Source organism: Carcharodon carcharias, chromosome 32 (genome assembly GCF_017639515.1).
Source record: "Carcharodon carcharias isolate sCarCar2 chromosome 32, sCarCar2.pri, whole genome shotgun sequence".
Lineage (NCBI taxonomy): Eukaryota > Metazoa > Chordata > Chondrichthyes > Lamniformes > Lamnidae > Carcharodon > Carcharodon carcharias.
Window position 1 is genome coordinate 19,479,660 of NC_054498.1, and position 27,753 is coordinate 19,507,412.

At 42.0% G+C, this 27,753-nt stretch overlaps 1 long non-coding RNA gene across 1 annotated transcript; it reads left to right on the forward strand.

Annotated features, from left to right (window-relative positions):
• On the forward strand, positions 1-27,371 carry LOC121272104. Its single transcript, XR_005941849.1, has 3 exons — positions 1-101; positions 1,562-1,643; positions 27,257-27,371. It is a non-coding gene; the product is annotated as an uncharacterized LOC121272104 (long non-coding RNA).
• The last annotated feature ends 382 nt before the right edge of the window (positions 27,372-27,753 follow it).

Sequence of the window (27,753 nt, forward strand, 5' to 3'; positions counted from 1 at the left end):
TGGCACTAGAGGGAGAGGCCAGAGTGGCCGCGGCGGAGGAGCGGTAGTGTTGAGTTGGTGTGCTTCCAAGGCGAAGGGACGGGAAGTACTACAGTTAATTGGTTAGCTTCTATTGATGTATTGAATTTTACTATCACATGAATATATAGTGTCTGTTAAAAGCAGGTTACAATATGTAAACGCTCAGTACGTGGCTCTATCTGGATTAAAGTGGCCCTGGGGGAGTTGGCATTGGTCAGTAGGGAGTGAAAGGATCTCCATTAAGGGATTCCCCTCTCTAAATAATACAGGCCAGGGCCCAGCAACAGGCTGCAAATACCCTCACAGAAACAGTTTAGAATGTATAATCGCTTTTTATCAGGGAACTGAACATGTATTAAAATAAAAGTTTATACCCCGGGGTTTGAACTCATGATCCAGGTGAATGTAAAAGAGTTTGATGAGTTCTCCCACTGTCTTGGTCAACATTTACCCCACCTTCAAAGTCTCCAAAACAGATTAGCTGGTCGTTATCACTTTGTGGAATCTTGCTGTGCACAAATTGGCTGCCACCCTCATTGGATTCCAACAGGAAATATGCTTCAAGGAGAGGATTTCAGTGGCTGTCAGGTGCTTTTTTTTTGATGTCTTGCAGTTGTGAAAGATGCCAAATAAATGCAAATGTTTTCTTTTTGACACACCCAGTGCAGTACTGAGGGAGTGCTGCACTGTCAGAGATGAGTGAGACCTGAAGCCAAGGTCCCTTTTGCCCTCTTGGGTGCACATTTTAAAAAAAAAATCCCACTGTACTATTAGTATTGCCAACTCCTTCAGAGTTATTGCAAGAGATATGATTTGTAAGGAAAATTTTAGCCTCGCTCTGAATCTTGTCACAAAACACTCAAAACTCATGATTTTTCCACTGTATTGATTGGTCAACTGAAATGTTCAACTTCATTACCCGTCTTGTGATTGGCTACTGCTCAGACACATGGGTGACGTTTTATCCTGTAGAGAAGCAGCTGAAGCGTGGTTGGTCAGGGAGCCACTTCTTACAATGAGTGCGCTCCAGCCTGTCGCACTTGAATTGGAAAGCCACCTCCCTCCCAGGTGCTGCATATCTAGCTCCCCTGACAACTTGGCTCCTATCTCTTCTAATACTGCATGCCAAGGTGGGAGCAGGGTCTCCACTGGGCCTGTCAGCCAAGTTCTGGCAGCTCAGATGGGTCGGCACAACTCACTGCACACGAGGGTGGTGAATGGTGGTGAAACAATCAATGATTTCCAAAGGAAATTGAATGAGCGCTTGAAGAAAATTAAATTGCAGGCCTAGGGGAAGAGTGGAACTGACTGGTTTGCTCTGTGATTAGCCAGCATAGGCTTGATGGGCTAGGCCTCCTTCTGTGCCACATATGCCTGTTGGTGCTCGTATTTGGGTACCAGGTGAGGTACCCTATGCTAATAATTCCACTGTGCTGTGCTCTTTTCCATATTCCTGTATTAACCGCAATCCAGCTGCCCCCAATCTCCCCATAGTCTAGTATCAGTCCCATAATAATGGAACATCGCGCTCTCTCCCCAGAACCTGGTATCAATCCAATACGGCTAGCAGCAGAGCGGCTGAAGAAGGCAAGGCACGGCTAGCAGCAGAGCAGCTGAAAAAGGTCTGAAGATCTATTAGCTAATTAATATATTCTTGTAGAGCATTGTTTCCATCTTTTAGTCATGTCAGAAAAGGGACACCCTGGCAAGCGGTGCCACAAGTGTAAATACAACACTGGCTGGAGCAGTTCCTACCCAGTAAAAAAACAAGAGTTTCAGATGAACATGCATTTTGTCTTGTTTGTTCTAAGGACATCAGCATTGGAGGTTCTGGAGTAAACGACCTCAAAAAACATCTGGAACCATACAAGCATGTAAGTCGGGCTGATCTCTTGGAAACACAACAATTGATAGGGTTTTTTAAGCCCAGCACTGCAGACTTTAAATCAGAAGGTTACAAATGCTGAAATACTTTTTTGCCAAGCCATTGCAGAACATGGTTTACCCATTGCATTTGCAGATCATTTCACAAAACTCATAAAGCTGATGCTTCCTGATTCAGACATTGCAAGAGAATTTTCCTGTGGGAGGACAAAAGCCACTGCAATAATAAAAGCTCTTGCCAACCACCATTCTGAATCAGCTGTAATGCATGCTAAAACAGTTCCAATTACTTTAACGGTGGATGTGAGTAATGATGTTTGCAGTGACGAGGAAGTTTGCATTAATGTTAGATACTTCCACCAGACTCTCAAAGTTGTAAAAACAGAGCTCTTGGCCATGGAAATTTGTAGTATAGCAAATGCAGAAAACCTGTTTAATGTAATAAGTTCTGTTTTGGCTAAGCACCACATTCCATGGAGCAATGTTATTGGTTTCACTTCTGACTCTGGCAACTCTGTCATGATAGGAAAAGATAACTCTGTTTTAAATCAGATAAAAGAGCATTCAAGTTCTGTGTGGAGTCTGCCTTGTGTTACCCACGTTATGCATTTTGCAGCGAAAGATGCTGTTAACACTATCCCAAAACCAATGGAAGATCTGCGGGCAGACATTTTCTATTATTTTAATGGTAACACGAAACAAAAAGAGGAGTACAAGCAATACCAGCACTGGTGCGATGCAGATGAGCTTCAGCTAATAAAACACAGAGGAACAAGGTGGCTCAACCTCCGCCAGGCGGTAGCAAGATGTAATAACCAATGGGAGCCTCTTAAAGCCTATTTTGAAAGCAATAGTGAAATAAGACAAGCTGGCCGAGTTCAGCGAATTTATACTTACATGCAAGATGTGGAAATGCATCTTTACTTTCTTTTTTTGGAACATGAGCTAAATGATTTATTAACTTACAATGTATTTTTTCAAGCCAAGGATTCAAGAGTTGCCTACCTCTGGGAAGGAAGAAGCATTAAATTTCTAAAAATGCTGTTTAAAAACACTACTCAATCGATTTGTAAAGTCAGATATTTTAAGCAGTACTAGTGATATAACCATGGTGGATTTCCAAGATTTAACGAATCAGAAGAAAACAAAAAGTTGTCTGTTGGTGTTAAAACTAAAATGTTTATTACTGCTAATGGAGATTTGGACAGTGCCACACTTCAGAAGTTCTATGCTGGAGTCAGAAAGTTTTATTCTGTAGCTGTCCAGAAACTACTAAAAAAAATTGCCACTAACAGACAACATTCTTGAGATGTTGGGACTGCTACATCCGCCTAACAAACTGAATTATGATGAAGATACAATTATTACCCTGCTGACACGGTTTCCATCTATAACGGAATCTGATGATGAAAAACAAGCAATTATGAATGAGTGGAACCAGTATCAAGTTGATTCTGAACTGCCTGATTTTCAACCAGTGGTAATAAAGCGGGATGAGTGGTGGGGGCAAGTGCTGCATCTTAACAAAATGGGTTCACAAGAAAAATGGTATCCAGCTCTTTGGAAATTGATTGCTACACTTCTGATTCTCCCAGTTATCGGGGAGCATGTTTTCTCCCCAATGCGGAGAAACAAAATCACTTTCCAATCCAGAATGTGCAGCAAAGTTTTATTTGCCATCCTCGTAACAAAAACTAATGGTTCCGCTTGCTATGAACTGAAACCTTCCCTTCGGCTACTGGAAATTGCTGAATGTGCAACATCCAACAGGTGTCATCCCAATCACAGCCTTTGGAACCATAAACTGCAATGATAACAGGGTTTTTAAAAATATTTTTGTAAAGCGTTTTCAGCTGCAGCATGTTAGGGATTAAATAAGCTACTAATGAGGTTTATAAGCCAAGTGTCTATTTTGGTTTATGTTGCGAAAAAAATACCAAATTGTGATTTCCATACTAAATCTGTTGACTTTTAAGAGTATGTTTGTTGATCTGAGAGAATGGAGATGGCATGCCTGCTGTTGGGAGGGCAGGGAAATTCCCCCAATGCTTTGGCCAATATCTGTCAACAGATTATCAGACTACTTACTTCATTGCTCATGTAGAGTCTTGCTGTACACAAATTGGCTACCCTGTTTATGACAGTAAAACAATACACTTCAAAAGTACTTAAAGTTGAGAAAGGTGCTATAAAAATGCCACTTATTCAATGGATAGCCCTTTCAAAATCAGTACTCAGTGGGCCAATTGGCTTCCTTCAGTGCTATAACAATCTATGATTCACGTAGCAGCAGTATGAGTTTCATACTGGTACACACAGCAGGCCTATATTCTGCTCCCTTTTTTCTCTCTCTAATAAACAATTTTTGACCTGTAATTCACTACTTTTTAAAAAAGAAAAATCAAAACTAATTCCTCATTGTCACTGTTGGGACTGTATAATATACATGCACACCTAGCTCAAGTAGCTAAACAGGACAAAGAACATAGGGTTTAGAAGCAGTGATAGGCAATTCGACCCTTCGAGCCTGCTCCACCATTCAACAAGAAGATGGCTGATCTGGTTGTGGTCTCAACTCCACTTTCCTGTCTGCTGCCCGCCCCGCCCCTTCCATAACCCTTCACTCCCCTGTCTATCAAAGATACTCAATGACCCTACCTCCACTGCTTTCTGGGGAAGATAATTCTACAGACCACTGACCCTCAGAGAGGAAAAAAATTCTCCTCTGTCTTAAAACACAGACCTCTTATTCTTAAACTGTTCCCCGGGTGCTAGTCTCCTCCACGAGAGGGAACATCCTCCTGATATCCACCCTATCAAGTAACCTCAGGATCTTATATGTTTCAATAAGATCACCTCTCATTCTTCTCAACTCCAGTGGGTATAGGCTGAATCTGTTAACCTTTCTTCATAAGATAAGCCCTTAGTGGTAAATGATAATGATAGAGATGATACAGATCAATTTTTATGGGTACTTGAGCTGCTCATAAGCCAACACAAATTAGACCATAAAACATAGGCAGATAGATTGGGGCCATCACACTTTGGGAAATCTTTAAGTTAATTGTCACCAGAACTTTACAGATTCTTGAATATAGCACGTCCCATACCGAGTCCATCTCGATCATCACCTCTCCTTACACTGATTGCCAGTTCACCAATGAATTAAATGTAAAATTGCTCTATGGCCTTGCTGCACTTTGTGTCCTCCTCCAGCCCTTTATTCCTGTGGGCAGGTTTGACTCTTTAACTCTGCCTTTCATGCATTACCGCCTCATTTCATGCCTGCCTTTGGTGCCAGAGTCTCCAGTGGCCATGGCCCTAACCTCCCTGCCTATCTTTAAAAACTTTCTGAAAAACCACCAAATCAAGCTTTCACTCACCCCTCCTACTTTCCCACATAATAATAAAGATGCTCGATAAATACATTGTCCTTATGATCTCACACCAAAAGGTTCAAGGCAGTATTTTAAAAAATCTAACTGTAAGTACAAATAATTAGTTCTGGAAATGCTTGGGAGCTATGCTTAAAAGGGGAGAAAGCAGAATCAAGAGAGCATGTTGAGAAATAATTTCTGGGGGGTTGTTCAGAGGATCTACACATGGTTTATGGACAACAACATTTCAAATGAACTGGCTGAACTTTTAAGTGACAGGAAACCAAAGAGAATGGATGAGAAGTCAAACAAGCCACATCATTATGATCAAATGATCAGCATGTACTCTGCTAGTGCAGTTGAGCAGAACACATTATGATGAAGGGAAATTAGGTGTATAGAATACAATATGGGTCACAAGCCAGCCAACAGCTGGTCTATAAATGTGGTGCAACAGGAGTGACATGGGGAATATGAGGCTGTTATTTGTATAGTGACAGTGTATTTGGAAAAGATGACGAATGTTTACACAGAGCTACAGTGAGTATGTGGAAAACCAAGTGTTTGTATGACAGAGGGAATATTGTGACACTAATGTAACACTAACTTTGTTGGTCCAAATCCTATAATATTGTGACAATAATGTAACGCTAACTTTGTCGGTCCATGCATCCTCCTATTGAGCAGATAAGACTACCTCATCATAGCACTTTGAACATGAGAGTTACTGATAACGTTCCCTGGATGAAAGATTCATCCAGGGAACGTTATCAGTAACTCTTATGTTCAAAGTGTTATGATGAGGTAGTCTTATCTGCTCAATAGGAGGATGCATGGACTGACAAAGTTAGCGTTAGCACCAAGAAAGAAAGCTTCTTGTGGGGCATGACTGCTTCAACTGTGTAGCAGTCAAACAATTAGAGGCAGGTAGTGGCATAGAACATGCATAATGTTCAGCCACTGTCAGTAGTCAGAACTGTTTGTGTGACAGGACCTGTTTGAAGGATTAATGTTGGACAAAATGTTGACAGGTTGGCAATAGCCTCTGCCTTTGTCACAACCATGTCTGCCACAAGGTGATAAGTGCAGGAGTAACGTATCTAGGATTTCATAGAGCCAAGACACTGGGAAATATGGTAGACCAGTCTGCTATGCCGAGTGTCATGGCTACAATTATCTTGAGTGATACATTAGTAGCACATGAGGAATTAATCCAGTACAGAAAAGCTTGTGATGGCTAAGGAGAGCTATCAAATTTCAGATCATAAAGTTTCTTTACCCAAATCTTTAACCTGTCTTTAAAGAAGCTAACTGGTGCATCTCCAGCATTTTCTGCTGTTATTTTGACAATTATCTGGCTGGGTTTTTGGAGGGCATCTTGAATCTGCTAGTTCTTCACACAAACTACTTTGAATATTTGTCAAATCATCAGTGAAAGCAGGATATTTGTCATGTAAAAATTAAACATAATGTGGATTGTATTTCAGCATTTATAGCACTAAAATAGAGACGAGTACAGAAGTAAACCATCCCCCATTTTGGTTACATTAATGAATCTAACCAATTGTTACACCAACCTGCACAGGAGATTGTAAAACTGCTGGTATTAGAGGCATGTAACCATACAATGGATTGAATTTCTGTCAAGCAGGATTCCAATTTACTGCAAGTCCTTTCAAAAGAATGGTTATACCACTTCTAACAAATTGATATCATTGTTTCAGATGGAATGATGTCCTACATATGGTTATGTTGATGTAGTTTTTTAATGCTTTCTTTCTCTGAAGGTAGGAGCAAGTCTCCTTCTTTACAGTTCTTCTTCATTCTGTACCTTTATTTTCAAAATAGGTCAGTGGGTAATAACTTCTGCCTTTTTTAGTATTGTTGAGTGGTCATTGTGGTGGTCAGACAGTGATGGCTTGTAGGAAATCTCTCAAATTGGAAACCTCCATCAGCTAAGACTCCTTCCCCTCATTATATACTTGCCAAGTCTGTCTGCACCCTCTATTTGTTTTGTTGAGAAGAGGTTGGCATCCTTTGCAGTCCTTTATGCCAATCCTAGCTCTTCAACAGAATTATAGGAATTTCAGAAGGTAATGATTCATATGTTCCAGCTGGAGATGTAAAGAACTAGCTTTTATATAGTGTTTAATTGCATCTCAGGACATCTCAAAACATATCCACATACAAAGAAAGTATTTTTAGTAAATTCAAAAGCGGTATACACTAGAAAGTATTTTCGGCTATATTAGTGAATGAACGCTAACTGCATTTGTAAGACTGATATTTTAACAGCCACTTTGAGGTATTTATTTGGTTTCTGTTCATACTGCACAAAGTGTGTAGTTTAACAGGGTCCCTGCCTCGAAGCCAGTCTGAATGACCAACTAGTTTGGCTGCCTGTTGAGTGGGGAATGCTCCAGAAAAGACCACACCCCAAGATCAGGTATATATGCTCTGCTGTGATAGAGATCATGAGGGAGGCATTGGGGGTGGGGGACACCAAAAATTGTTGGTCAGGGATGATCAATGGGGGGATCATAAGCAGATCAGGGCAGACATGGGGGAAATCAGTGATTGCAAGGGTGTCAGTGACTGTGAGAGTGCATCAGCAATTGCACTGGGGGTGGTCAGTGATCACTGGGAGTGGGCAGTAATATTGTGTGGGAGTCAGTGATTACGGGTGGAAGGGGATTATGGCAGGGTGTCAATCATGGTGGAGGATAAAGCAGGTAAGCTTGGGTCTAAGAGGCAGCACCCCTGCTTGTCCTGGCCCACAGTGCTGGAAAGGTATTTACCTTTTTCACACAGCAGTCCTTGGCTTCCTTTAGCTGCTGGGTTTCCCCAAGGCCTGGGAACCAGCTAGGGTTAAACCCGGAAGAGAGAGAAACTCTGTGGCATGCAACCTCATTAAAATGTTAGCTGCCCACCTGACCCAAACCCACCACTCTAATGCTACACTGGTAAGCTGTATTATTGTATGTTAGCTCAGCAGGCCAATTAGAGGGGGTTCTTTTTGCCTGTAGCTCAAAATGATTATATACTATATAACATACCATGAGGAAAAACGGGGTTCAGTGACCTAGTGAACAATGTCAGTAGGGGCACATTTTCAATTTGCACAATTCATGCTCTTCTAAATCGGTAACTGTATTAATAAAAGGAAGGGCAAACATCTGTATTTATACAGCACCTTCCATAATCTCAGGCCACCCCAAAGCACTTAACAGCCAACTGTTGAAGTGGTGTCACTATTGTAATGTAGGGGACATGGCAGCCAATTTACAATAGCAAGGTCCCACAAACAGCATTAAGCAAAATGTCAGATAATCTGATTTTTCTTTTAGCTGTTGGTTGAGGGATAATTATTGACCAGGACACCTGGAGAATTCTCCTTCTTTGGATAGTGCCATGGGATCTTTTACTTTCACCTGAGACACCAAAAACACAGCCCGTCTGACAGAGCAGCACTCCTTCAGTACTGCACTGAAGCATCAGTTGGGATTTTCAATAACTTTTCATCAGAGATGAATACAGCCTAGAAAAATGTGTTCTTTTCACTGAAATAAATGATCAAGTATAACATTTTTCTGTGATATTTAACATACTGTACTGAGTTTGATGGCATGTTCTTTCCTGGAAACCAGGTCGTAGCTTCAGATGTCCATATATAGCCTACATGCCGGACATTTCTGCAGATGCACTGTTACATCCAATTGGCCTTATGTCAAAGCTGTCATAATCAAGGACTGTAACAGACCTGACACTGCCAAAACATATACCAGCAGCAGTGAACTGCTGCACAGCATAACCTGAAATAGATTTTGTCGATTAAACAACCTGAGACAAGCTCTAAATTGATTTTCTCCTTTCTATCTGATTAAATATGAGAGCAATAGGCATCTTGATGGCTCCTTTGGAGAAAGCCAAGAGAAGCGCAAAGGGTGTCTGAGGGATTACCAATGAAAATTCAAGCCTGCGACAGTAGCACAAGAATAGGAAGGCAAAGTGATGTGTCGGGATAGTGATAGGAGAGTGCAAGTGTAACCTCACTATTTAAAAAGGAGGAAGAAAAAAGTGAATTACAGACTGGTTAGCCTAACATTATTAGTAGGGAAAATTCTAGAAAATTATAAAAATGTAATAACAGGACACTTGGAAATATCAATGCAATTAGACAAAGTCAACATGGATTTATGAAAGGGAAATCATGTTTGACAAACCTCATGGAGTTTTTTGAGGACATAACCAGCAGAATAGGTAAGGGGGAACCAGTGGATGTGGCGTATTTGGATTTCCAGAAAACTTTTGATAAAGTTCCACATAAGAGGTTAGTGTGCAACATTAAAGCACTTGAGATTGGGGGTAATTGGCATGGATTGACAATTGGTTAGCAGACAGGAAACAAAGAATATGAATAAATGGGTCTTTTTCGGAGTGGCAAGCAGTGGGTGACTAGTGGGGTATCACAGGGATCTGTGCTTGGGCCCCAGCTATTCACAATATATATCAATGATTTGGATCTAATATTTCCAAGTTTCCTGACGACGTGAAACTTGGTGGGAATGTGAGTGATGAGGATATTAAGAGGCTTCAAGGTGATTTAGACAAGTTGAGTGAGTGGGCAAATACATGGCAGATGCAGTATAATGTGGATAAGTGTGAAGTTATCCACTTCAGTAGGAAAACAGAATAGCAGAGTATTATTTAAATGGTGATAGATTAGGAAATATTGATGTACAAAGGACCTGGGTGCCCTACACCAATCACTGAAAGCAAGCATGCAGGTACAGCGAGCAATTAAGAAGGCAAATAGTATTTTCCCCTTCGTTGCGAGAGGACTTGAGTACAGGAGCAAGGATGTCTTACTTGCAGCTGTACAGGGCCTTGGTGAGACCACACCTGGAGTATTGCATGCCGTATTGGTTCTTACCTAAGATAGGCTATACTCACCGTAGAGAGAGTGCAGCAAAGGTTCACCAGACACATTCCTGGGATGACAAAATTGTCGTTTGGGGAGAGATTGGGCGGACTAGGCCTGTATTTACAGGAGCTTAGAAGAATAAGAGGGGATCTCATTGAAACACATAAAATTGTGACAGGGATGGACAGACTGGATGCAGGGATGATGTGTCCTCTGGCTGGGGGGTCTAGTATGAGGGCCATAGTTTTGGATACGGGGTAGGCCATTTAGGACTGAGATGAGGAGAAACTTCTTCACTCGGTGGGGTGGTGAACCTGTGGAATTCTCTACTACAGAAGCCTGTGGGGGCCAAGTCACTGATTATATTTAAGAAGGAAATAGATAAATTTCTAGATACTAAAGATGTCAAGAGGTATGTGGAGAGAGTGGGAGTATGGCGTTGAGATAGAGGATCAGCCATGATCATACTGAATGGAGGAGCAAGCTTGAAGGGCCAAACGACCTACTCCTGCACCTGTTTTCTATGTTTCAGTATGAAAGATGGCAAAGACTAGGTGATGGGAAGGATGAAAAGAAGGGTCTGAGATTGTCTCAGAGTTATACACTGAAGTCAGAAATATGGTGATGTTATTGCATCATCAAAGCTGATGTATCCCCTAGACATTTAAGAATTATTATTGATAAAACTAGTCCAGCTTGGCTGTATTTAAAATAAATACAGAAAATAAAGCAGTAAATATTGTAAATACGCATCAGGTCCACCAAATCGGAAAAGAAAAAACACATTGGTTAATGTTTTGGATAGAAACTTTTCATCAAGCCCTGGTTGCCTAAGCAGATAGGCAGAATAAAAATGAAGCAAGTTACATGATTACTGTATAAGGCATTGAACATCCCATCTGTTTTACTGTGTGCAGCTCCGGTTACTTAAATCGTCAGGAGGATGTTATTAATCTTAAAAGATTAGCCATTAGGAACCTAAGTTATGAGGAAAAGCTTGAGAAAGTTAAGTATGCTCTCTTGGAAACAGGTGAAGGTGTAATAAAAAGTTAGCAGTACGAATGGAAGTCAGCAGAGCTGCAGTTAGCTTTGAGCAAATCTTAGGCATAAGATTTTCATGAGCCAATCAGCAATGCATTAGAAGGTGCAGACTTGGGCTAACTCGCAATCCTCCATATTCCCAAGAAACGCTTTTGGTGTAACGGTGCTGCTTTGGAGCCCTAAGTCACATTGTGACCCTGACCTGCATTGTTCTGACTCCTAGAAACCACACAGGAGGTTTGGCAGATTTTAAAAAATCTTAAGCACTATAATCTCCAAATTGTGTCCTGAGTTACATGGTAGAGAACTTGCATTAATATAGCACCTTTCCCTGCCTCGGGAAGTTCAGATCACTTTACAGTCTGCTAAGAACCTTTGAAGTGTAAGTACCGTCACAATGTAGGAGAATGCAGCAGCAAATTAGTGCACAGCAAGGTCCCACAAACAGCAATGAGATGGTGACTGTGGGGAGGTGATGGTGTAGTGGGATTGTCAACAGACCAGTAATCCAGAGATCCAGGATAATGCTCTGGAGACCTGGGGCAGGATTTTCCGCACCCGCCCGCCACAAGTCAGCGGACTTCTGGCTGGGGCGCCGCCTCACCCGCGGCAGGTCCAGCCGCGATGGGGCTGGAAAATCCCGGCCTTGGGTTCGAACCCCACCATGGCAGATGGTGGAATTTGAATTAAATAAAAGTCTGGAATTACAAGTCTAATGATGTAAATTGTTGTAAAAATCCATCTGGTTCACTATTGTCTGTCATCCTGTCTGGTCTGGCCTACATGTGACTCCAGACCCAGAGCAATGTGGTTGACTCTTAAATGCCCTACTCAATTGTATCAAGCTGCTACAAAGTCTCAAGAAAGGAATGAACCCGGACGGACCACCCGACAACGATCTAGGCACCAGAAATGACATCGGTAAACTCAGCCTTGTCAACCCTGCAAAGTCCTCCTCACTAACATCTGGGGCTAGTGCCAAAATTGGGGAGCTGTCTCATGGAATCATATCTCACAGATAATGTCCCAGACACCACCATCACCATGCCTGGGTTTGTCCTGACCCACTAGCAATACAGACTCAGCAGAGGGGGCAGCACAGTGGTATACAGTCGGGAGGGAGTTGTCCTGGAAGTCCTCAGCATCGACTCTGGACCCTATGAAGTCTCATGGCATCAGGTCAAACATCAGCAAGGAGACCTCCTACTGATTACCACGTACCACCCACCCTAAACTGATGAATCAGTGCTCCTCCATGTTGAAAACTACTTGGAGGAAGCACTGAGGGTGGCAAGGATACAAAATGTACTCTGGATGGGGGACTTCAATGTCCATCACAAAGAGTAGCTCAAAAGCACCACTACTGACCGAGCTGGCCGAGCCCTAAAGGACATAGCTGCTAGACTGGGTCTGTGACAAGTGGTGAGGGAACCAACAAGAGAGAAAAACATACTTGACCTCATCTTCACCAACTTGCCTGCCACAGATGCATCAGTCTATGACAGTATTGGTAGGAATCACCAATGCACAGTCGTTGTGGAGCCGAAGTCCTACCTTCACATTGAGGATACCCTCTATTGTGTTGTGTGGCACTACCACCGTGCTAAATGGGATAGATTTCAAACAGATCTAGTAACTCAAGATTGGGCATCCATAAGGTGCTGTGAACCATCAGCCAAAGCAGAATTGTACTGAAACACAATCTGTACCTCATGGCATATCCTCCACTCTACCATTATCATCAAGCAAGGGGATCATTCCTCATTCAATGAAGAGTGTAGGAGGCATGTCAGGAGCAGCACGAGGCATACCTAAAAATGAGCTGTCAACCTGGTGAAGCTATAACACAGGATGGTTTGTGTGCCAAACAGCATAAGCAGTAAGTGATAGACAGAGCTAAGCAATCCTACAACCAATGGATCAGATCCAAGCTCTGCAATCCTGCCACATGCAGTCGTGAATGGTGGTGGACAGTTAAACAACTCACTGGAGGAGGAGGAGGATCCACAAATATCCTCATCCTCAATGATGGGGGAGTCCAGCACATTAGTGCAAAAGATAAGGCTGAAGCATTTTCTACAATCTTCAGCTAGAAGTGCCTAATAGATGCTCCACCGTGGCCTCCTCTGGAGGTCCCCAGCATCACAGTCTTTAGCCAATCCGATTCACTTCACTAGATATCAAGAAAGGGCTAAATGTATCCGATACTGCAAAGGCTCTGGGCCCTGACAATATTCCAGCAATAGTACTGAAGACTTGCCGCGCCCCTGGTCAATCTGTTCCAACACTGGCATCTCCCCAGCTATGTGGAAAATTGCCCAGGTTTATCCTGCACACAAAAAGAAGGACAAATCTAACCCAACCAATTTCTGCCCCATCAGTCTACTCTTCATCATCAGTGAAGTAATGGAATGGTTCATCAACAGTGCTATGAAGCGGCACTTGCTTAGCAATAACCTGCTCACTGACACCCAGTTTGGTTTCCGTCAGGGTCACTCAACTCCTGACCTCATTACAGCCTTGGTTCAAACATGGACAAAAGTGCTGAATTCCTGAGGTGAAGTGAGAGTGACTGAGCTTGACCTCAAAGTAGCATTTGACAGAGTGTGGCATCAAAGAGCCCTCGCAAAACTGGAGTCAATGGGAATCAGGGGGAAAACTCTCTACTGGTTGGAGTCATACCTAGCACAAAGGAAGATGGTTGTGGTTGTTGGAGGTCAGTCATTTCATTCCCAGGACATCACTGCAGGAGTTCCTCAGGGTAGTGTCCTCGGCCCAACTATCTTCAGCTGCTTCATCAAATATCTTCTTTCCATCATAAGGTCAGAAGTGGGATGTTTGCTGACGATTGCATGACGTTCAGCACCATTCGCGACTCCTCAGATACTGAAGCAGTCCATCTCCAAATTCAGCAAGACCTGGACAATATCCAGGGTTGGGCTGACAAGTTACAAATAACATTCACGCCACACAAATGCCAGCCAATGACAATCTCCAAAAGGGAGAATCTAACCATCACCCCTTGATGTTCAATGGCATTACCATCACTGAATCCCCCTCTATCAACATCCTGGGGGGTTACCATTGACCAGAAACTGAACTGGACTAGCCATATAAATGCTGTGGCTACAAGAGCTGTTCAGAGGCTAGGAATCCTGCGAAGAGTAACTCACTTTCTGAATCCCCAAAGCCTAGCCACCATCCACAAGGCACAAGTCAGGAGGTTCCCCCACAAGTCACTCACCATCCTGACTTGGAAATATATCGCTGTTCCTTCACTGTCACTGGGTCAGAATCCTAAAACACTGTCCTGAACAGCACTGTGGGTATACCTACCCCACATGGACTTCAGCTGTTCAAGAAAACTGCTCACCACTGCATTCTCAAGGGCAATTAGGGATGGGCAATAAATGCTGGCCCAGCCAGCGAAGCCCACGTCCCCTAAATGAAAACAGTATACACAATATGAGGCCATACTACTGGCCAGGACACTGAAAGAACTCCTTTCTCCAAAATAGTACACGGGATATCTGGGGCACAGAGAGCATCTGTTTTGTGTCTTATTTGAAAGATGGCACCTTCAACTGTGCAGCATTCCTTCAATACAAATATGCCAACAGAATGAGCACAAGCTGTTTGTCGAATACTGAGACAAGCTAACGACTTCTTCAGAAAAGCAACATCAATGGTAGCTCTTTAACCCTCAAAACCCTTTATTAACTTGTGTGAATACAATATGTTTTAATTGCATGATCATTGAATGGCGAAGCAGGCTTTAGGGCTATATCTCCTGCTCCTATTTCTTTTGATGTGCCTTCAGTGGGTTTGCAAATACCTTTTAGGGGAAAGAGGAAGCAAGGTCTACAGATAAGAAACTTACACACCATGAGCTACACAGTAACAGGAAGCAGGTGTGGAAATGGAATCTGATACAGGTAGACAGAGACTAAGTGATATCAGCCCCTGGCTATCACATGTGAAGATGATGATCTCAGAGGCTACCATGAATGAAGGGCGCGAGCAAAATATCCAATCAGTATGGAGTTTTAGTGCAGCCTCTGTCAGGTGCAGCAGAGTCCTGGGATGGTGTGGATCACTGCCTAATTGTACACCAACATCCAAAAGGTACTTGCATCATTACCGTGCATTCTGAGAAAAGTGGCAAATATGGGAGCATCAGTAAACTGCAGATCCTGGAGGAGTGTTGGGAGGTCCATATCAATACAATATTAAAGCAAGTTTGAGAAACAACATGATGTTAGGTTAATGATGATAACGAAGATCTTGCTGATCCTTCTACTTCTGACAATACTGGCAAAAAACCTTACAGTAATCCAGGTTGAACTGTATCTGCCACCTATTGGTCCAGTTACCTAACAGTTCTAAATTTATCTGACTCTATTGCTTGTTGTTCATTATTTGCCTCCTATTTTGTTTCTAGTGTAAATATGGAGGTGATCTCTAGTCTACCCTGCCCAAGTCATTAATGTATACCAAATGGACCATGATCTCACCATTGCTTCCAAAACAGTCACTGACCTCATCTCCTTCAGTGATCTTCCCTCCAGGGCTTCCCTCCTCATAGTTCCCCAAACCTGTAAAGAACTATAAACAGGACATGCCCCGCTAGACCTATTGTTTCAGCCTGGTCCTGCCCCGCTGAACTGACTTCTTCCTACCTTGACTCTACTTTTATTGCGTAGTCTCTTCCTACTTCCATTTGTGACTCTTCTGGTGCTCTCTGCCACTTTAAAAGTTTCCAATTTCCTGTCCCTAACCATCTCATCTTTACCATGGGCACCCAATCTCTCTATACCTCCACCCCCCTGCTTCTTCCTTGAATGGAGGCCGAACCAGTTTCCATCAACCGCCACCCTCCTCTGCCTGGCTGAATGTGTTTTCTCTCATTGAACAATTTGTTCTTTAACTCATCTCATTTCCTCCAAATAAAAGGTTTTGCTATGAGTACCTGCATGGCTCCTAGCAATGCTTGCCTTTTTAGGATATGTTGAACATTTCATGTTCCAGTCCTACTCAGGGCCCCTCCCCAAACTCTTCTTCCGGTACATTGATGACTGTATTAGTGCTGTGTCCTGCTCTCACCCTGAATTGAATAACTCCTTCAACTTTTCTTCCAATTTCCAACCTTCTCTCAGTTTCATCTCTAACACTTCCCTTCACTTCCTTGACTTCTCTGTCTCCATTTCTAGTGATAGGCTTCAACTAATATTCATTAGGTGCCCACTGACTCCCACAGCTACCTCGACTACACTTCCTCACACCCTACACGCTGTAAGAATTCCATTCTATTCTCCCAGTTCCTCCATCTCTGATTCATTTATTCTAATGATGCAAGCTTCCACAACAAGCTTTTGAGATGTTGTCTTTTTCCCTCAACCATGGATTCCACCCTCCATGTTTAATAGGGCCCCTTCCACTCCCTCCCTGAGCCACGATAAAGGCCCGCCCTGTCCTCACTTTCCACCCTGCCAGCCTCCGGATTTAGTGGATCATTTTCTGCCATTTCCACCACTTCTACTGTCATGTCACCTCCAAACACATCTTCCCCTCTCCTCCCCTTTCAGCATTCTGAGGGAATCTTCCACCTGTGATACCCTAGTCCACTCCTCAGGCATGCCCAACACTCCATTCCCTCCCCATGGCACCTTTCCATACAAATGCAGGAGATGTTCCATCTTCCCTTTTACCTTCTCATCGTCCAAGGCCTCAAACACTTTCTCCAGATGAAGCAGTGATTTTCTTGTATTCCTTTCAGTCTAGTCGACTGTATTCGCTGCTCACAATGTGGTCTGCTCTAATGTGGGGAGGCCAAACACAGATTGGGTAGCCGCTTTGTGGGTCATCTCCATTCAGTCCACAAACATGACCCCGACCTTTTGCTGGCCTGTCATTTTAATTCTCCACCTTGCTCTCACACTGACATCCCTGTCCTCGGCCTGCTGCACTGTTTCAGTGAAGCTCAACGTGAGCTTGAGGAACAGCATCTCATCTTTCAATTAGGCACTTTACAGTCTTCCAGACACAACATTGAATTCAACAATTTCAGACCATAATTTCTGTGCCCATTTTGTTTCCTTTTCTGTACTTGTTTTAGATTTACTTATTTTTTCTTTCTGACAACAGCACACCCACTCTCAGCACATCTTATGTTTCCTTGTTTCTCATCTTGCCCCATCACCATCCACTTTGTCCCAGAAGACCAACTCTTCTGTCATTCAAACACTCCTGCCTTCCACCCTAACACAGGCTTTCCTTTTGTCCTTGTCCCACCCACCTCTTGCTCAAAACCTATCACATCTCTAGCTTTTCAAAGTTCTGACGAAACGTTATCTCTGTTTCTCTCTCCACGGAATCTGCCCGACCTGCTGAGTATTTCTAGCATTTTCTGTTTTTATTTCAGATTTCCAGCATCTGCAGTTTCTCAATCTTAGCCACCCCGTATCTCTTGGTTTTTAAGCAATTTTCAGTTGTTATTTTTTACTTTCTATTTCTTGATTCCTTAGTCATTAATTTCTGTCATGGGACTTTGTAAACGGTCAGCTTAGTTGTTAGCACTCTTGCCTCTGAGTTTGGGGTTGCGAGTTCAGAGATCACTTAGGGCTTGAGTACATAATTTAAACACCGTAAGTGCTTGACTGTCTATTAAAGAGTTAACACATGACTCTATACCATGGAGATCATTATTCCAGGAAGGCACCATTTTAGGAATTTATTCTCCTGTGTGCACCTGTGTCTTCCAGGAGTGTAATTCTTCAGGATTTTCGGTGCAAAGCTCCACGGCATGAATATGAATTTGTGAACATTATCTCCAAGTCGAATTAACAAATCTGGAAGCATTGTGAAAAAATATCTGACTTAAAGCCTTATGGATACACTAAGAACAAATGAAACCCCAAGAGTTAACTGGTTGATGAAACTTAGCCTTAGAAAATTGACAATCTTCTGTGTGACAAAACAAGTCATCTCACTGTCAATCTTCACACTGACATGCAATTCACATTTGTTCCCAAGGAGGCAGTATTGAGAACCAGGAAAAGAGACAACCAAAAGCAAAATATTACAGATGCTGGAAATCTGAAATAAAAACAGAAAATGCTGGAAAAACTCAGCAGATCTGGCAGCTTCTGTGGAGAGAGAAACCGAGTTAATGTTTCAAGTCGCATGTGACTCTTCTTCCAGAAATGTTAACTCTGTTTCTGTCTCCACAGATGCTGCCAGACCTGCTGAGTTTTTCCAACACATTCTGTTTTTATTTCAGACAACTGAAAGCAACCCCCATAACTTTGCTATTTGTGTCTGCTTATCTCTTGAGAAGTTGGAAACAAGTCTTTATATTAACTTCATCACTTGCAGTCAAAGGTGAGGTAAGAATGACTGCCCTTGACATCAAGGCAGCATTTGACTGAGTATGGCATCAAGGAGCCCTGGCAAAACTGGAGTCAACTGGAATCAGGGGGAAAACTCTCCGCTGCTTGGAGTCTTGGAGGCAATGACTATCTCCAACAAGAGAGAATTTAACCATCACCCCTTGACATTCAATGGCATTACCATCACTTAATCTCCCACTATCAACATCCTGGGGGGTTACCAATGACCTGAAATCAAACTGGGCTAACCATAAAAATACTGTGGCTACAAGAGCAGGTCAGAGGCTAGGAATCCTGTGGTGAGTAACCTGTCTCCTGACTCCCTAGAGCCTGTCCACCATCTACACGGCACAAGTTAGGAGTGTGATGGAATACTCCCTGCTCGCCTAGAAAAGTGTAACTCCAAAAACACTCAAGAAGCTTGACACCATCCAGGACAAAACACCCCACTTGAATGGCACCCCTTCCACAAACATCCACTCCATCCACCACTGACGAACAGTGGCAGCAGTGTGTACCATCTACAAGACGCACTGCAGAAACTCAACAAAGCACCTTAGACAGCACTTTCCAAACCCACGACCACTACCAAAAAGAAGGACAAGGGCAGCAGACACATGGGAACACCACCACCTGGAAGTTCCCCTCCAAGCCATTCACCAGCCTGACTTGGAAATATATCGCCGTTCCTTCACTGTCACTGGGTCAAAATCCTGGAACTCCCTCCCTAACAGCATTGTGGGTGTACCTACACCACATCAGCTGCAGCGGCTCAAGAAGGCAGCTCACCACCACCTTCTCAAGGGCAACTAGGGATGGGCAATAAACACTGACATCGCCAGTGATGCCCACATCCCATAATCAAATTTTAAAAATGATAGATGAATGCTGTACTAAAAATAAAAATTGTATGCATAACCTATGTATTAAAATACTTTTTAAAATACTACATTTGTGTTTTATAATTATTGACATTGTAGGATATGATAGATAAATTAAAAGTTGAACCTGTAGCCGGCTTGTATTTTCAAATATGTGTCACGACAGATGAAGGTGACTATGTAATTTGTATAACAGTTCTGTGCATGACAGCTGACTGAAGGAGAAACCTATTCAATACTGACCCCTTGTGAACAAAATATGTATTGCACCTCATAGGGAATTCTTTTAAATATACAGATTAAATTAACAGGAAGATTATCTGAAATGTTATATTAATCATTCAAATTTTTCATGACTAATTTATGTTAGACTATGCTTTTAATAGAATCACAGAATTGTAACAGCACAGAAGGAGGCTATTCAGCCTATCGTAACTGTGCTGGCTCTCTGTAGGAGCAATTTACCTGGTGCCGCTCCCCAGCCTTCTCCCATAGCCACGTGGGTTCTCCCTTTTCAGACAATAATCCAATTCCCTCTTGAGGCAGTGAATTCCAGGTCCTAACCACTCGCTGCGTGAATGATTTTCCTCATCTCGCCATTGCTTCTTTTGCTCATTACCTTAAATCTCTGATCCTCCCACCAATGGGAACAGTTTGTCCCTATCTACTCTATTCACCCCCCCACCCCCTCATGATTTTGAATACCTCTATCAAAACTCCTCTCTACCTTCTCTCCTCCGAGGAAAATAGTCCCAACTCCTCCAATCTATCTACCAAACTCAAACTCCTCATCCATGGGACCATTCTTGTGAACCTTTTCTACATTTTCTCCAATGCCTTCATATCTTTTCTAAAGTGTGGCACTCAGAATTGGACATAACACGCCAACTGAGGCCGAACCAGTATTCTGTACAAGTTTAACATAACATCCTTGCTTTTAAACCCTAAAGCCTAGGGTGATGTATATTTTATTAACCACATGGTGGATGGTGTGGTGGTACGTTAGTAGACTAGTAATCCAGCAGATTTAGGCTAATGCTCTGCAACATGGGTTCAAATCCCACCATGGCAGCTTGTGGAATTTGAATTCAGTTAATAAATATTTGTTTTCTTATTTAAAAAGCCAGTCTCAGTAATAGTGACCATGAAACTATCATTGATTGTGGTTAAAGTCCCAACTGGTTCACTAATGTCCTTTAGGAAAGGAAATCAGCCATCCTTACCTGGTCTGGCCTACATGCGACTCCAGACCCACAGCAATGTGGTTGACTCTTAGCTGCCCTCTGAAGTGGCTGAGCAAGGTCAATTCAAGGGCAATTAGGGATGGGCAACAGATGTTGGCCTGGCTAGCAATGCCCACATCCCACAAAAGAATAAAGAAAAGAAAAATGATTTATGCCCCAATACACCCAGGTCCCTCTGCTCTTCCATCCCCTTTCGAATTGTACCATTTACTTTATATTGTCTCTCCGCGTTTCACACTGCTCTGCGTTAAATTTCAACTGCCACTAGTCCGCCCATTCCATCAACTTGTCTATGTCCTTTTAACGTTCTACACTACACTATTCTCCTCACAGTTCACAATGCTTCCAAGTTTTGGATCAGCTGCAAATTTTGAAATTGTGTCCTGTACACCAAGGTCTAGGTTATTAATATTAATCAGGAGGAGCAAAGGTCCCAACACCGCCCGCTGGGGAACTCCACTATAAGCTTTCCTCCAGTCAGAAAAAGGTCTTTTAACCATTACTCTTTCCTGACATCAGCCAATTTCGTACCAACTTTTCCCACAAGTGTGTGCAGCACTTTTATCAAATGCCTTCTGGAAGTTCATGTACATCGCATCAACAACATTACAGTAGTGGAAGCTGGGTCATTGAATCTATTCAAGTCAAAATTAGATAGATTCTTGTTAGACAGGGGAGTCAAGGGTTATGGGGGGCAGACAGGAAAGTGGAGCTGAGGCCACAACCAGATCAGCCATGACATTATTGAATGGTGGAGCAGGCTCGAAAGGCCGAATAGCCTACTCCTAAGTCCTATGAACCTATTACTTACACCAGCCTTCTCCATTACCTCATGAAAAACTTCAAGTTAGACATGATTTTCCTTTAACAAATCCTTGCTGACTTTCCTTAACCCACATTTGCCCAAGTGACAATTAATTTTGTCCCGAATTATCGTTTCTAGAAGCTTCCCCGCTACCGAGGTTAAACTTACTGGCCTGTGGTCGCTGGTCATATCCTTATACTCTTTTTTGAATGAAGGTTTAACATTTGAAATTCCCCAATCATCTGACACCACCCCTGAGTCTAAGGAAGACCGGAAAATTATGGCCAGTGCCTCTGCAGATTCCACTCTCACTTCTCTCAGTAACCTTGGGTGCATCACATCCGGTCCTGGTGCCTTTTCGACTCTTAAGTACAGACCTTAAATTTCAAATTCAAATTACAGACCAATACCTCCTCCTTGTCAATTTTAAACCCTTCAAGTGTCTGTATTACCTGAATAATTCTTTCATCCTTAAAGTGAAGGAAATATTCACTTAAATGTCTCCTTACTAAAAAGGTTTACTTTATAAATATAGTTTTTTTTTTAAATCAGGAGTAGCTCCATACCTGTTTAAATGAGCGTCGGTCTTCTTTTGGCAATGAACTAAAATCATTCTGACAAAAGGCAATTTTTGCTGCTTAAAGATGATCTTTGATCTCTAAATTTTGTTTTAATTTTTCAAAGCACACTTGTGGAATGCTTAAATGTTACATTAATGAAAATCAGATTCTAGAGTGCTTTGGTTATATCTGTACAGTATTATGTTATATTGTAATTTATTCAGAAATCTCAGTCAAAACAGCAGGCAGTAGCTAGGCACATTGTTTAACAGAAATTACTGACAATTACAGCTAAGTTGTACCATTGATCATTATGCATAACACTTGTAGCCTTCAGCTGAACACTCTCTTCCCTTTGTACGAATGATGCTAATTTCGGAGTGTGTTATGAAAAAGTACTATTTTAAAATAGAATGATTTCTTGAGGGCATCTGTTCATGGTTAAATTGGGCATGTTTATGTTATTTAAGCCAAGTCTTTATCCCATGGTCAACAACAAAAACAGAGATTGCTGGAAAAACTCAGCAGGTCTAACAGCACCTGTGGAGAGAAAAAAAAACAGAGTTAACGTTTCGAGTCCATATGACTCTTCTTCAGACTCTGCTGTTAGACCTGCTGAGTTTTTCCAGCATTTTCTGTTTTTGCTTCAGATTTCCAGCATCCGTAGTATTTTGCTTTTATCTTAGCCTTTATCCCATGGTGTTTTATCTCACCATTATGCAAAAATGAAACAAAGACCTGCATTTAAGTATCGCCTTTCAGGTGATTCAGGATGTCCCAAAGTGCTTTACGACCAATAAAGTACTTTTGAAGTGTAATCACTTAACTTGTAGAAAACTTGATGTGGTTGGGTTGATTGAATTGAAAATGTGGTGAACTGCGACAGTAAATATATCTAGCCTGGGCAGCTTGTAACACTTCAACCAAAAGAAACCTTTAGCAATGGGCAAAAGACATATGGGGAGAAATTCATCCACGTGGCATTGCCTCGAGCATTGAAGAACACCGCATTGACAGAATACCACCGTGCGGACTGCTGCTGGGGACCTGAGGTAAGTCAGTGTAAGTCAATCCTACGTGAGTGAATTTCTCCCCCCTAGAGTTTGCTCAACAGGATTTAACTAGTATTGATCAGTGTTATCATCTAGCTGGTTGGAATGTGAAAAAAAAGCTGCCTTCTGTGTCTCAGAGGTGCTTATAATGTCAACCTCAGTTAAAGCTTCTTGGGACTTTTATGTCTGGCAAGTCAAACCCCTCCTTGCCAACTATCAGGTTAGTAATTTTACCAGCGGGTACTTACAATGGAAGCCTTGTCAACTTATCAGGGATTCGGGTGTGCACTGTCTGTTCATTTTAATGGCTGGAGAATCACAAACAGCGCATGCCTGAATTTCCAGTACACAACCTTTGTTGGATAAGGCTCCCTGACAAGAGCATGGACTTTAGAAATTCCTCCCTGTGTGTTCATAAACCACCAAATATCACCCAGAACAGAGATTTTTGCTTCTTCAAGATATTACTGGGCTTTTAGCACAGGAACTTAGAACTCAGGAGTAGGCCATTCGGCCCTTGGTGTTTGCTCCACCATTCGATAAGATCATGGCTGACCTTTCCTGACTTCTCCCCATAATCCTTGACAACCCTATCTATCAAAAATCTATATAACTCAGCCTTGAATATATTCAATGACCCAGACTCCACTGTTTTCTGGGGAAAAGAATACCACAGACAAACGACCCTTTGAGAGAAGAAAAAATTCTCCTCCTCTCCGTCTTAAAAGCAAGGCCTCTTTATTTTTAGTTCTAGTCTCCCCCACAAGAGGAAACATCCTCTCGGTACCCACCCTATCAAATCCCCTCAGGATCTTATATGTTTCAATAAGTTTACTTTTCATTCTTCTAAACTCCAATAGGTATAGGCCCAACCAATTCAATGTTTCCTCATAAGGTAAGTCCTTCACCCCAGGAATGGACTAAAACTGTACACAGTACTCCAAGGCCCTGTTCAACTGCTGTAAAACTTCCCTATTTTTATATTCCATTCTCCTTGCAATAATTGCCAGCATTCTATTTGCCTTCCTAATCACTTCCTGCACCTGCATATTAACTTTTTGTGATTCATGTACCAAGTTTCGCAACCTGCTCCATTTAGATAGTATATTGTTTTTCTACTCTTCCTGCCAAAATGGACAAGTTCACATTTTTCCACATTATGCTCCATCTGATAAATTTTTTGCTATTCACTTAAGCTATCTGTATCCCTTTATAGACTCTTTACCTCCTCTTGACAAGTTACTTTCCTGAACCCGAAAAAGACCCATTTATGCCTACACTCTGCTTTCTGTTAGCTAACCAGTCCTTTGCCCATGCTAATGTGTTACCCCTACACCAAGCACTGTTATCTTGTGGGATAACCTTGGATGTGGCACCTTATCAAATGCCTTTTGGAAATCCAAGTACACCACATCTATAGGTTCCCTTTTATCCACCTTGTTACTTCCTCAAAGAACTCTAATAGAATTTGTCAAACAAATTTCCCTTTCACAAAATCATGTTGACTCTGCCTGATCCCGTTATGATTTTCTAAGTATCCTGCTATAACCTCCTTAATAATGGATTCTAGCAATTTTCCTGTGACAGATGTTAGGTTAACTGGCCTATAGCTTCCTGCTTCCTGATCCCTCCTTTCTTGAATAAAGATGTTACTTTTGCTATTTTCCAATCCCCTGGTACCCTTCCAGAATCTAAGGAATTTTGGGAGATTATAACCAATGCTTCTATTATTTCTGCAGCCACTTCTTTTAAGACCCCCTAGGCCATCAGGTGCTGGGGTCTTTGTTGGCCTTTAGGTCTAATAGTTTTCCTAGTACCTTTTTCCCTAGTGATGGTAATTGTTATAAGTTCCTCCCTCCCTTTTGCCTCTTGATTTTCAAGTATCTTTTGGAAGTTTTCTAAGTCTTCTATAGTGAAGATAAACACAAAATACTTGTTCAATGCCTCTGCCAGTCCCTTCTTTTCCATTATTGATTTCCCAGAGCCTCACTCCCTAGAGGTCCAACACTCATTTTATTTACTCTTTTCCTTTTTAAATACTTGTAGAATCTCTTACTATCTGTTATCATGTGATATCTCCAGAATTGTATAATCACTTTATCCTTGTCTCTTGTCAAAGAGCAAGACAATTTTAAAATCTCATTGGTCCACCTAAGTTTTAATTTAAATGTAAAGAAATAACAGAGAACTACCTATTCACATGATGCAGGATTAGGGCGATCTCACGGTTTAACAAGCATCCTTATATAGGTGGCCACAAAGTCATTTTCTGTACCTCAATGTTTGAAAGCTTCCTGACAGATCCCCTAAACATCTGCACAGAGTTAATGTTTCAAGGTATGATTGTTTTCCATTTTGATTGCACAAGCTATCCAGTTGGTCTGGTTTTTATTTCCCAAGAAATTCACCAGCACTCAACATGTTTGTTCATGATTTCTTTTTGTTCCTTAATTTCATAGCACACTCTCTCGGCCCTCTACAGAGAGGCTGGAGATTAGACGGGGGGGAGATAGGAAGGGCAGCAGTTGAGGGGGCCAATTGCTTTAGGCACTGGCACAAACCCCCTGCTAAATTTGGCATAGGACCTGACTGGCAGGTAACCAGCATGCTGCGGAGGCTAATCAAGTGGTCTGAGGAAACTCTCATTTTGGAGGTCACCGATTTCCATCGGACTTGACTCTTGCTCCTCTTGGCTCCACTCTGAGGTAAGGAAGAAAATCACCTCTATAAGGACTGCTGTTTAGGCCACACATGACCCCTAATTAGGGAGCTAATCCCTATTTTAGGCAGGGGGTACAGGTGCCAGTCAGCAGTCAGTCACTTCTGACAGAGATCATCCCCAATAACTGGTGTTACCCAGACATCCATTGCATGGCCAAAAAGCAGGAACCAATTTCCCCTCTATATGTTTTCAGTTACTTCTAATAAAATTTGGCTTCTATGTGATTTTTTTTTGTGTCTCAGTTTAAGGCAAGACTCTCCTTGCTCCATTCAATGTAGCTTCAAGTCCACAGCACACCTCATTTCCTAGATTAGACTAATTCCGAGCTACATGTGGGTGCACATTCAAAATCTGAATATTCACATTCCTAAAGAAATAAGTATCCTGAAACTTCTAGGGAAAATTTTGACCTCGTCCCATAGTTTGAAATGGGTGACATCAATTCAGTTGCCCATCCTACACCTTCACCAATTTTCATTTCCTTTGTAGATATATGATAGCTAATCTAATATCTCTCATTTTACACCAATGCCCAATATCAATATTAGTCTTATCAGTTCCTAAGTTACCTTGATATCTTATATGTCACTTAACCAATAATTGTTGCTGAATTTGCATGGCTACAAGTATTATATTTAAAGCATTCATTTACACTCTACCCCACAAGGTGGTGGAAGCTGATTCCATAGATAAAGTTGAGTTTTAAGAAGGAGTTTTAAAAGGGTGTTGAAGGGCTTGGGGACCTTCCACAATTACCGACAAGAAGCAGGGACTAAACCAAAGAGCAGCAAGGACCCAGCAGGCTGAATGGTCTCCTCCTGTGCTGTAGGCTTCTCTGATTCTATCGTTAAATTGGATTCTAGGGCACATTTATTTAGGGAAATGGTTGCCATTTTCGCCCAAATATGCAAAAGGCAGGAATGAAAGCAAGAACCTGCAATAATTTAACATTTTTCACATCCGAAGGATATCCGAAAGTGCATCATGGCTAATGAAGTACTTTTGAAGCAGAGACGTTTTGTTTCGTTAGGGCACAGCAGGGTCCTATAAATAGCACTGCAACAATAATCAGTTAATACAATTTGGTGGCATCAGTTCAGGAGTAAATGTTGGCCAGGAAAGCAGGAGAACTCCATGACCCACAAAATGGTCATGGGATATTCACAGTAGTCAGGGCCTCGGTTTGATGTCTCATCCAAGAGATTAACTACTATTGCACAGTGAGGATACTTATTCTGATATAAAAAATCACGTATAAAAACAGAAGGTGCTGGAAACACCCAGCAGGTCTGGTAGCATCTGTGGAGAGAGAAACAGAGTTAACGTTTCAAGTCAAATATTTCTTTTTTTATTTCAGATTTCCAGCATCCGGAGTATTTTGCTTTTATTTTACTGCTTATTCTGAAGTCTGTCCCTGGCTGATTCAGTAGTATGCATTGTAAAGTAGCAGTCTCCTAATGAATAAAGTGTTTAACATTTATGAACAAATTGCACAATTGTTGGGTGAGTGATTTCCTCTTGCCATTATGTATTGGTGATATTGTGAACATAGCGAGGAGATTTGTTCTGGTGACTGTGTTTAAAGATATTATAAACACAGTGCAAAGATTTCCTTTGATTTCTAACACACAGTGTTGTATATCTGAATTTTAGAATGTTCTCATAAATTTGCTAGAAATAACAAACCAAGCATATTAACACCTAAAGAGAAGACAAAATCTTGTCCCACGTCACACAAGTCATTTACTTGTGAGCACAATCCACCTGTATCTAACTCCTAAGCATTTTCCTAAACACGGTTTCATGAAGGCATTCAGCTGCTATTGTCAAATGGGCATTAACAGTAAGCAGATC